This window comes from Ammospiza nelsoni, chromosome Z, assembly GCF_027579445.1.
Source record: "Ammospiza nelsoni isolate bAmmNel1 chromosome Z, bAmmNel1.pri, whole genome shotgun sequence".
NCBI lineage: Eukaryota > Metazoa > Chordata > Aves > Passeriformes > Passerellidae > Ammospiza > Ammospiza nelsoni.
Genome location: NC_080669.1, coordinates 61,180,736 through 61,193,535, shown reverse-complemented (window position 1 = coordinate 61,193,535; position 12,800 = coordinate 61,180,736).

The following is a 12,800-nucleotide window of genomic DNA, read 5'->3' as shown; positions in this document are numbered from 1 at the left end:
GTTTTCTGTTTGTTAAATCCTCAACCTATGGTCAAGAATTTTGAAAACATTTTGATGCCAGATATTGCAAAGCATAATCCAATCTTCCTTTGTTGTCTTACACTCTGTGGTTAAAATGAACTATGCAATTCATTCTATGTTCTGGAAGTAAAGCTTTGTAAACATAAGTTTTGCAAACCTGTTTAGACTTGTAGAGTGTTTTTTTAATATGCACTGCACACACATATTAAAGGGTTGTTTTTGACCCATAATTCTTTCTTTATAAAAGACTGATCACAATTTAATACTAGTGATTTTGAAGGGACAAGTTTTTTGGCCAAGAAGTATGTATATGAAAAAAACAAATGCTGTTAGCTCCATTTTTAATGCAAGAAAAATTATCCATTTTGTCTCTGAAGATAATTAAGTCTCACAATATATTTATTTCAAGATTTAAATGCTACTGGAAATAATAAGAAGTCACCCAACAACTATTAGTAAGCCTTTACTCATATTCAACAAGCTTATTAATCTTCTGTAATCTTTGTTTTCCTATCCCACACAGAAAACCAAAAGCTTATTAATCTTCTGTAATCTTTGTTTTCCTATCCCACACAGTATATACTTCTATACTTTGAAGTATAGAAGGCTTAAAAAAATTATCAGATGTGTCCTGAAAAGATACATAATATTACTGACAGATAGTGATTGTAAGAATGCTTTTTTATGTTGACCTATCTCCACCTCCTATGATAACTTTCAGAAATAATAATTTTTACTAATTATATGTACTACCACCTTGTTCAGGAAGATTGCCCATCATCCAGAAAGAGAAGAGATAAGGAGAAACAGAGGAGAAAATGAAGCTGGCATAGGGGAATCTACATTGATTAAAGGATTTCCACAGCGAGGGCCAGAACAGAGAATAAGAGGGGTCTGTGAGTTAGTAGCTCTTCCAATGTCTGAGATGAACTTCAGCTGTGGATAGAGAAACACAAAGCGCTAGGAGACCCAATGATCATCCTAAGAGCTAAAATAAGGAAGGATGGGCTGAGAACAGAAAAGTCATGGATGTTGTATAACAGGAAGTCAAAAATCCTAAAGACTGAAGGATTATTAGAATGGAGAACTGCAGAAAAAGGTTTAAAAAGCACATTATAAAGACTACAATTCAATAATAGGTTTTCTAGGGTGGATTTAGATCTCAGACTCATCATTATTTTAAAATAAGAGGCAATATGCAGACTAGGGGATGGACTGATTATAGACTTGAAGGCTGGCATCATCATAAATGAATTCAACAGACTATCAGAAAAGACAAAAACCCAGGAAACTGAAGAGCTTCAGAAAACAGGTTAATGTTTGGGTATGTTTGATATGAAAACAAATGGAGGAAAGCAGCTTTGAGGCTGCTGGTCTAAGAAGGGGAGAAGCTACCAATCCAGAGGGGACAAGGTAAGGAAAGAGATTGAGATGCCCAGTGCCTAAATTATTGTCTGTATGAGAAAAACTAAGATCACCTCTATGTCAGTGTATGTGACAGAGTGACCCAGGAGTGGCAACGAAGAGGAAGATGAAAGATGATGAATATCTCAGCTCTTCAGAAACATCAATTAGGAATTGTGTTAGAGATGCAGTCCAAGAACTTGGAGAGAAGGGTACAGGCCAAATGCAAAAGGGATGAAAAAAGTAAAGAAGGCAACTAACTGCATGGAGAAGGGGTATGGTGGCAGCAAGCTCACTTTTCGGACAGTGTCACCCAGGCCTTGAGCAGGAGCTGCAGGAAAATGTGCAGGTGATGTCTGGGATCTGTTAGTGTTTGAAAAGGGAAAGTGGAATGCCAAGGAGAAAGGAGACTGTCAGCTTTGAAAGCAGCCAGCATCAAAAAGAAAGGAAAAAACTGAGGAAATTGTGAGAGACTGGTGAGAACCATGGGTGAACTGCAAAGAATATTTAAATAACCCTCTGAGTAGTAGCGGAAAAGTGCTATAAAGTCAGCATCTGTGGAAGCTTAGCACTCTTCTCCTGTCCTCATCCAGGCAGCTTATGCCTTGTTTCATGCTGATGAATTAATTTCTTTCCTTCCAGTATGACAGTATGCACTTTTGCTATTGCTTCTTAATTTTTCTCAGGTTTAGCTTCTAGCACAATACATGAAGGCATGCATTTATGCAATGAAAATTTTCTTCTTTACCTGAATTTTAAGTCTGCAAAGATCTGTAACAGACCATAAACAAAAAACCCTTAAGTTTCTCATTTTCTGCTTAATTGTTGTTCCCAGAAATCAGGAAATAGATATATCCTTGGGGATATGAAAAATAAACATTAAATCAGGTTATCTGACACTAATTTGCACTTCAGCCAGCAAATCTAGATTTTTTTCATATGTTACGTTTTTCTATATAATATAACATAACATAAGCTTTGAAACTTTTCTTTCAAGACATGGATTTAAATGAAGTTCTGTTTTCTTTTTATTCTGAACTGTTTCCCATTTATTCTTTCTTTATTCTTCTCATAGTGCACAGTCTTGAGCATTTCTGAGCATGTAAGAAACTGTAATTGACTGTTCTGTACACCACATTCAGATTATCATACTGAAATCACTCTGTGTCTCGGGTTAAATAAAATAATGAAGATATGAAGCCACATAAAATATGTTTCCTGTTAATTGTGCCCATCTCACCCTGTACAGTGTTTTAGCAATGAGTCATTGTAATTAATTGACTGTACAATAAATGTACTAAAAGTTGAGCATGGTAAAACACCCTTTGGCTTTGAAAGTATTGGCAGAATGATGTTAGCATAAAAATTGTATTTTACATCTTCAGCTGTAGATGCTTTAAGGCAGCAAATGCCTTCGGGGTGTAACTCTGAAGGACAGTAGTACAGAGCACAGGGTTCCAGCTGCCAGCTCAGTGCCTGATGGAATGCCAACAGAGCACAGCAGAATGTTCATGGGCTTTGGCATAGTCCTGATCTGAAGGGACTGCACAAGTTGTTTCTGAAGTTAGTTTATGCCGCATTTGCCCAGGACATGCTGCTTTCCATGATGCAGACATACTCTAAGTTCTATTCTGACAAAATGTTTTCCTTCTGTATTTAATTTCTAAATATAGCTGGGGCTGCAAGAAATGAGGCACTAAAACTCCTTTAGGGTGGTGGCTGGGCTATGATTTATTTATTCTTGTGACATCACAGCAATCTGAGACTCTGAATTTCAAAGCTGTTCTTTCCTCTGTGATTTTTGTAATTTGGCCTCTGATACTAATAAATTTTGCAATGTGCAATCACAGATCCTGAAAATGTTCACATTTACAAGGGGCTAGTAACTATCTAGCAATCATAATAGCAGACCCTGTAAAAGACAGGATTTTAAACTCCAGATGCCTAATGCATAGTTCTGCTCCAACTTTCATAGGAAGCTACACTGACATTTTCTAAGATAAATTTCACATTAATTTTAGCTTCAGATAATTTTCAGCCAATATGGCAGTTTTCCAAAATATCTTATGTAATTTTTGTCATGTCATACATTAATATTTAAGTCTTTTACTAAAAAGACTTTTACCAATTCCAGGCAACTTCTAAGCAGCCTGGAACCTTGGAATTTTGCATGAAGAAAACAAATTTATTGAGACAGCAGTAGAAATGAAGTCCCTTGTAATGCTTTGTCACATTGTGAATGTAATTGTGTCATATTGAATAAACTGTATAAGAAGGCTTGAAGAGCACATAGTAGGAAGTCTAAAAAGTGGGGGTTTTTTATTACAAATTCTGACACAAAACTCAGTAAGTAGAATGAATCTTTCTACTGTTTTCGATAGATTTAGATGAAGCTTTTTGATGAAAGTCTGTTTTGAAGCCATGATTGTTTATTCTATATGATGAATGAGAGACATATACTAATGAACCACCCTCTTGAATGCTAATGCTATATTTTAATAGAGGGCATTTATTGCCACCTTAAACAACTGATTCTTTCTCTCTCTTTCATTCAAATAAGTAGATTTGTTTTATTCTGCCAGCAATAGGAAATAGAGACTAAAACCATCTTTTTTAGGGTTTTTTCCCTACTTCATATGCCCTTAAATATTTTTAGTCAATATAAGATAAGCATCCTGTACCTCAGACTGTATTTTCTCCACAGAAGAAGAAACACATGGATTCTTGTTGGAAAAAAACCCAGACTTTCCTATGATGGAGAAAGGTGCCCTCCCAATCAAGCAAATACTGTAATCTTGAGGACATCGTCGAGTAACATCTGTAGTCTATTTCTGAAAATTGTTTTGATACACTGACAACACTGTATGATGTCCATCCCTCAGTGCTCACAAATGAGCTGCAGAAGAAGAGCACTCGATTGCCTGGGAAACCTGAGGCTGGCACAGAGTGCTCACCACACACTCCCTCAGCCTTCAGCCTGGAGCACAGGCGCACAAAAGTTATTCCAGTGGCTGCACACAGGAGTGAGCTGTGAGTCACCCCTGGGGCAGCTGGTGGCTGCAGGGGCAGCCAACCTGCCAAGAACCAGTGCACTGCGCAGGCAGCTCTGGGCTGCCTTTGCTGAGAGCAGGGACAGTGCTGAGGGCTGAGAGCTACCCGCAGCAGAGAGCAGGCAGAGTGCAGAAGCACTGGCAATTAGAGCTCCTTTTCTGGGAGGGGAAGGAGCAGTGTGGATGCTTCATACCTAGAAAGAGTGTGAAGTGTCACTGTGCCAGCACAGGAGGGATATGTGGTAGCTGCAGAGTCTGAAAAGACCAGGCTGTGGGACAGTGTATGGAGCTGGGGTGGATCTAGGTCTGCAGTAAAGATCTGGGCAGGGGGAATTCATTTGAGAGGCTTGCAAGAGGGTTCTTCGTGTGAATGTGTGAGGGAGCAGCACATGAAGACAGAGATCTTTACAATGGAGGAAATGAGTTGTAGGTGAAGAGAAAATGAAAGAGGATCCACAGTAAAAACAGTAGAATATGAATCAGTGGATGTGACATCACAGCTGGGCACATCCTCTCTGTGGCCCTACTGAGTGCAGCTGCAAGGGAGGACATCTGGAGTACTGATTTATACTGTGATTCACCAGCATCAAAACACTAGACAAAAACAGCTGGCTGCCTCTGAGCTGTGGGTGTCACTTTGATAATGACATCCAGTGGTCCTGTTTCAGTCCAAGGTTCTTTCACATGTATCTTCATGAAAGTTGCAGTTTAAAGTTACTGCAACCAGTTTAATTTCTATCCTATTTTTCATCTGAATTTGGGTAATTTCTTTTTTAATGCCATCGTTTCTTTGAGAGACTGCCTGCACATTAAAGTGAGGGCACAGCATCAGGACCTAAGCTGTATCCTGTTGTAACAACCAAACCTGATCAATATGTGCACAGTTTTAGAAGGTCTTACAGCTACGCTTTCTAGAGATCTTGCTTTAGGAAAACACCATACAGCAGAGTCTGTTCAGAAGGCAAGGAACTTTTATAACCTTCTTGAGAGGGTGATTTAGCCACATCCAAAGAATGTGTAGAAAAGCTATTGGAAGCAGAGATAACTTAGCTGCTTCTTTGGTGTCAGAAATTTAACAATGCCTCATGGGATTCTTTCCAACTTCTCCCTGAGTGAAACTAGCAACCCAATTTTGTTGCTGAAGTCAGTGACGAAAGGAACGCTGCCTAAATTTGTTAGCATGCAAGAGGCAGGTTTCAGGATAGTCCAGATAGTCTGTCCTTTCAGTTTGTCGTCTTTTGACATCTTCCTTCAGTCTCCTGGCAACAGTGGCACTTCTGACAAACAAAAGCCACACAGACACTACTGTATCCCATCAGAATAACAATGACTTCCCATTCCAGTATTTATTCAAACAGTTGTTTAAATATGTGAGGCACTACACTTGAGATGAAAAAAAATGTATTGCCGAGAAATGTATTTAGAGGATTTTGGAACATTCAGCAAAGCAACACTTGCATGTGTGGAATGGACTAAACAAGCGTCATTTTTCAAATGCCTTGTTGGTGACCTCAATTCAGAGTATTTTCAAGTAGATAGCTTTGGCTGTGAAATAAAAACTGGACAAGAGACTCTCCTACAAAGCACAAACTCCAATTTGCAGAATGAAATTCTGCAGGTCAAGAAGTTACAACACTTTAAAAAAATTACATTTAAAGTAAAACATTGCTCTTGCCTGGTGCATTAGCATCTACAGTGACAAAGGCGTTCAGACATCTGAATTTTCTTCATAAGTCTTTTAAGTGTTCCTTTAAGGATATTTGTGTGTAGCCCAATATAAATACATGGCAAAACAGTGAAGTGTCCCATACTATGGCTCTATGAGAGCTACAAAGGAATGATCTAGAACTCATGTAATTTATTTTTCAATTTAAGTTTTTTCATTCTAAACCACAGAAATAAAAAGAGGAAAGATTAATTTCAAACAGATATATTCAGCTGTATATCTAGTGTAGAGCAGAATGGCATTGAAGGACTATTTATACCACAGTCCTCATAAACAGACTCTCGATTGATCTGACCATTACAGAGCACCTTGTGGCACATGAAACAGTAAAATGGCCTCCAGCAGAAAGGCCAAATATAAAATGTGTAATGTCAGCTTTGCACTGTCCATAGTGACATCACTTTCCCACTTAATTCTAACAGTGTTCCTTCAAATTTCTCTGCCCTACCAATAAAAAATAGGTAAACTCTAGGCTTGATGGCAGTCCAGCATGCTGGTTGCAGAGGTTGTCCTTGTCTTACTGGGTCTTTTGCACCTGACCCAGGTTACCAACCAGGCAGCTTGCTCAGCACAAATGCACTGTGTTGGACAGAGGTTGCCAGGATGCCTTGGCAACTTTTTGGGAGCCTCCCAGAAAAGGACTCATTTGCCACCTTAACATCCAGGTTAGAGGGCGAGCATGAAGAAATATGTCCTTACACCTATGGCTGCACTACAGGGCTCCGCAAAGGGCCCATCTTAAAGGGTGCTGTTGGATATCAACTGCTCATTCCTCTTCCCAGGGACAGCAGTGACTGATATCATTTTGTAAGTGAGAAAGAGAATTAGATGGCAACACTGAAAGAAATTTTTTCCAGCAGCAATGTGCACAGCTTATTCACTAACACAGCAAATCCTTTGTGAACTCTGTGCCAGCTTCTTCACTTCAAGTCTACTGTACATTCACTTGATTTAAAAAGATTGGTTTTGGTCTTACTTTAAAGTTGTGGTACTTATGCATGACTTGTGTATGAATGAGGTGAATGAATTCATTACTGAGAAGCCAGATTAAGTTCTGCAGCTGTTCAGCCTGGGGACCTTGTTCAAAGCATGGCCAGAGTGACTGAAAAATCCTTTACTGAATGAGGCAGTTTTAGCTCAAGTGTAACATAGCAAGTAGCATTAGAAATGTTAGATTGGAAAAGAAATTAAAATGACTTGCTTACATACATTATCTGCAGAATAAATATTTTTTAAAGGCTACTCTCCAAGTAAGTAATGACTCTGTATGAGTTGTCCCCACAGCTGCCTGATCTTGAGGGTGTTAATTTGTGTCTTGAGTGCAGCTGTGATGTTCACAGCTAGTATTCACAACCAAGATGTCAAAGGAGCTTTACAAATTGTGGATCAAATACAGGATGTTTGCTGTGGCAGAGAACAAAGTGAGAAGGAGAAGAATAACTTCTTTCTTCATGCTTGACATTTTACCTAGTGTTCTCTTACAGATGACCTTTCAGGTATGCTCAGACATTCTGGAAGAATTTTTCTGTTTTGTAGTAGTTAAAATGCATATTATATAATACTGTGGATGCAAGCTAAGTGGTAGATACTTTCCTTACCTTGTTTGAGCATGTTTCTGACTGCCTGTTTATGGCAGTGTTTTATTACTTCGGACATGACCGTGCAGTCATTTCATGTTTATCCCTTCTAGCTTTCAGAGTTCATTGAACTGTAATGTTATACATGCAAACAGTAATGGGAGAAATGGCTGTATTGTTATACAGGTTATAAAATATGGTCTGCTTGGGAATTTTGTATTAGTGTTAATGGATTTTTGTTTTAAATACAGCTGACATGCTAAAAAAGATAGACATGGCTGTTTTCAAAAGGGCTTAGGAAAATATTGATAGCATGACAGATCAAGAAATGAAATTGTGTGAACAGAGGCTCACAGGACTAAAACTCCTGTCATTACTCTGAAAGTAATTGTCTACACAGCACAAATTCTTCTGTATGAATTAAAGGAAAATTGAAATCCCATTTAAAGAATATCTGAGCTCTGAGGAAAAGAAGTAACGAAGAAAAAAAATTAGAGAAAGTAAGTTCAAACGGACAAAAGATGTGGAGCAATGAGGCAGTTCCTCTGTAACAGAGACCACAGCAGAAAAGCGCTATACAACTCTTGTTGATATAAATTTAGTATTAGCAGTGAAGAATACTTTGGATTTGCTGGTAGTATTTCAAAAAGTAAGACAGCATCAAAGACTGGTTTCTTCTCTTCTATTGAAGAGTGACTCTTTATGCTTGGAGGTATTTCTCATCTGTCCACAAAATAAATTCTTGTAGCATGGCCTACCTGCAACTGTAAAATATCTGTAAAATTTCATCTTATTTATTGAATACCTAATTATTCTCATATGTCTTGCATACTTTTTGCATTTTTATGTTGTGTAACAGAATATTGTAGCACATGACAGTGAGGTCTCTCTTGATCTTTGTGTGATTATAGTGTAATGCGTTCAAATCAACATCATTGGAACTATAACTAAAGCAAGGAGTCAGTTATATGCAACCAAAGGTGGCAAGTATGGCAGTAAGGTTTTCAGGTTTTTTGGTAATGCTTCTGTGTTTCCACACAACAAAATAGACATAAGATATTTTCCTTTGATTTCCAGTGAACTGCAAGAACTTTTCACTCTAGGTGGCTTACCAGCAGTAATAATAGTAATAATAATAACAATGACAGTAACAATAATAATCACCCACAAACTGAAACAGAGAGTACCAACCTCACTTTGGCAGCCATTCACTCTCTACAGACTGCTGCTCTGTCAGGGGCCCTACATTCAGTTCCCTGAATTTCCTGTTTCAAGTAGTCTGAAAGAACTTCTTGTAGGTTCTCCTAGAGTACTCCTTGGACTTGGTGAAAGGTAACAGAAACCGCAATGCTTCATGTAAAAACCATTATGGCTCAACAGGCATTTTCAAATAACTTGTTTTCCTAGGGAATTATTAACTTCTGGAGATACCAATATGTGTTTCCTTGTATCTTTATTCTTAGGTAATTTGAAGAACTTAGTTTTAAACCACAATAATTCACAATGAATCTTCAGGATGAGAGAAGAAGCAGCAGAACTATAAACACCTATGTTAACGAATGCCATGTAACATTGTGTGTTGGGCTATAGTAAATGGTAATGCAACTATAGTAAATGGTTATTTTTTCTAAGTTTGATTTCATATTTGCTAAAATATTCCTGTAGTCTAAGGAATGCTTATGCCTTAGTTAGGCAATACATAGTTTTAACCATAATATGGTTAAACTGTTTCTCAGACCTATGAGCCGCAGATTTTGAACTGTTTCTATGGTTTAACTTCACACACAGACCATAATAACAGCTCTGCAATGGGGTGCTAGGTGATTCCTTCATGCAGCCTAGTGTTTTAAGGCATGATCACATCAAGAGCTAGAGATCTACTCTGGACCTTTTCACCCTGGGAATATGTTCATGTATATGTACACATAATTTCTAGTTCAATTGCAGAAGACAACATTTGCAAAGGAAATCATAAAAATGAAGACTGTAAAATCATAGCTTCCTTTCCTCACACCTTATTTAGAGCCAAGAAAAGGTCTTTTTGTTTGCTTCTCCATGCACAGAAGTAATTAGGAGTATGTTCAAACCCTAAAAAAGTACATTTGCAGTGACAGGGACGGAAGCAAACAGCAATGCTCCTAATTCTACATGACTCTGAACACTTACCCAGATCAGAGTTGCAGAGTCACGTTGCAGATCGTTCTGTCATTCTAGCCTGAGGTATACACATATCTCCAATGGTGGATGTGAAGAAATGTAAATTGATTCATGTTTCTGGCATGCTCATTTCTTGTCCCTCAAGGACTAATTTTGAGTTTGCACTAAAATCTGAAGAAAAGTCATGTGGTTAATCTTTGTTTTTAAAAGTGAACAGTAATGCATATATATACATTTTCTGGATTAGAACTTTACTTTTTTTTTTTAATTTTTCTAGAGTGTTCTTAGTATTTTCTTAGTATTTCTCGCAATACTGTAATTCCTCCCCCATCCCCTCAAGTGCTTAGACCTATGCAAATTCTTGATGAGTCAGCAATAATTTCAAGAGAGTTTGGAATTCTGTGGGCAGTTTTACAGCAACAAAAGACTCTTGCAATTTATCTTAGGTTTTGGATTCTATCTGATCCACTGTTTTTACAAGAGTATCTCCGAGCTTTTCTTCAGAAGCACACAACAGCATATTATGCTGAGATCAGCAGAAAAAGTAGTTGACCCCCAGTTGACTTCTAACATTTCTGAGGAGTCCACTAAAACACATCCTCAAGGGATGATCTTTGGTTTTTTAAACCCCCCTACAGGCAAACCTGCATCCCTTTATTCTTGTACAAATTGCCACCTTTTTCCCTTGAAATATTAACTTCCTACATGCCGTTGCATCAAATTCCACTGCATTCCAAAGAAAAGAAATGTGGGGCATTTTCCTTGCCCAGAATACTGATCATGTGTTTCTGCTAAAAACACTTGATGAGACAACCTGTCATTTTCACACTGTTACATGTTTAGTCTATTTTCGACTTACCCACATTTCTTTTCAGTAAAGACTTATTTGAGTCCTAACTATTACAGAGTCTTAACTCTTGCTCAGATGTTTTCCCAACTCGTTTCCCTTTGTAATGCTATATGTATATATATAATTTTTGAACCTCTATTAATATTCTGTTGAGTCATATTCTGGTTTCCAGATTGATGGTACCTTTCTCTGGATGAAATCTCCATTGTAAATTCTCACTTCTTGATATGTGGTTTCATTTTCCAACTTCCTCAGAATTCTGGAATAAAAAAATATCCTTCTCCCTAGTGGAAAAATCCCCAAACCAAAACCCTAAATAATTTATTTGTGCTTTTGTTTATGGATTAAACTTACTATGTTCCTTAAAGCAAAATACTGATTTTTGGCGTCATACCTACTTTACACCCTTATGCTTTTCTTGTAATTTCCTATGAATAGAACTTTAAACTTTGTACTAATAGTAACAGACTCAGAGAGAATATTATCTTTTTTGTCTGACTTTCATTTGTTCTAGCATCAGTTTCAGACAGGCACACTATACATGCTCCTCTGAAACCATTAATCCTGCAAACCTTCAAAGCTAAGAAACTTCATACCTGTCCTTGCATTCTCTCTTCTCTCTTCTCCCTCCTGTTTTTCTTCTTTTTCAGTATAGGAATGGAGTGAGTGGGGGAATCTGTGTTTTAACTTCTTTTGACAGCTTTAGCTTAACTTGCATATCTGTGTAGTCTCCTTCCTTTAGTTGAACAGATTTTTCAGTATTTTTTTGTATAATTGAAAAGAAACCCCAGAAACTTAGTGCCATTGTTCTCCTTTATAATGATAAATCCCAATGAAAATATATCTCTATGGAAATATATTTATTGGATATATACAGGTTGATTATTGTTATACCAATTTGGGGAAGAAACAGTGTAAATAACAGGGAGAAGTGGATGGACACAAATTCCATCTTCCCAGATGATCCTGAGGGCACACAGGAACTGCAGCTTCCCCTTTGCCAAGAGAATTAGCTTTGAGAATTGCTGCTACAGTAAGCATCAGTATGAATTACTCAGCATTCTGGAAGCTGTGCTTTTAGGAGACTGTGAATTTAAGGTAGATGAATATGGAGAAGCCACAAGCTGTTCAGCACTTTTGCTGCAGATCAGTACTGCCCACTTTTCCAGACAGACTGGCAGATTAGTCACCAGTTTGTAACAGAGGAATGTTACTCCACAGTATTGAATTCACCCTGGAAAAACAGCCTGGCTCAAGAGAGCACACTACAACCACTTCTGTTGTCTCTGTGCATCAGTCAGATGTAGCTTCCCTGATGCCTAACATCAGAAGCTTATTTATGACTGCTATAATGATTGAAGTTGTTTGTATAATGTGCTGTAGAACGTAAGAAATGCCTCTAGTAAGCATGGTCAATTGGTTGACAGTTCCTTCATTTGAAATATGAGATTTCCTGATCACCCAAAAGCAAAAATTATTAATATTTCATAGTCTAAATGAAAGGATTTACTGAGTAGGATTCTGCCAGGGAATGTCCTGGGTGATGTATTAGTTAATATTTCCATTTTGATATAGATGATGGAAGTGAAAGCATGGCTGTTATATTTGTCAGCAGTGCCAAGTGAGGAGGAGCAGCAAGAACCTTGAAAAATTCAAAATAATATCATCACAATGAAGCCATGTCCCTCATCAATTTCAAAGGTCCCATGATACATGAACACTCATTAACCACCCAGTACAGTGGGCACTTATGTTACAATGACTATTTGTCTGTAGTTTTTTAATGAAAATTTCCTATATAAAATGTTCAATGGGGGCTTTTAAGGAACTGTTTTTAATGTAGGGGAATTCAGCACTCATCATATCAAGACTTTTACAAATTTCTCCTTTCAGGAAAAGAAGCAGTAATTTAAAAGCTCTTTAGCCTTTAGTTACACAGGGGTGTGCTAATGGGACCTGTAGAATGGTTTAAGTTAGATCTGTCTTGTGGCCCTGTGAGATGTTTTATGGAAAAA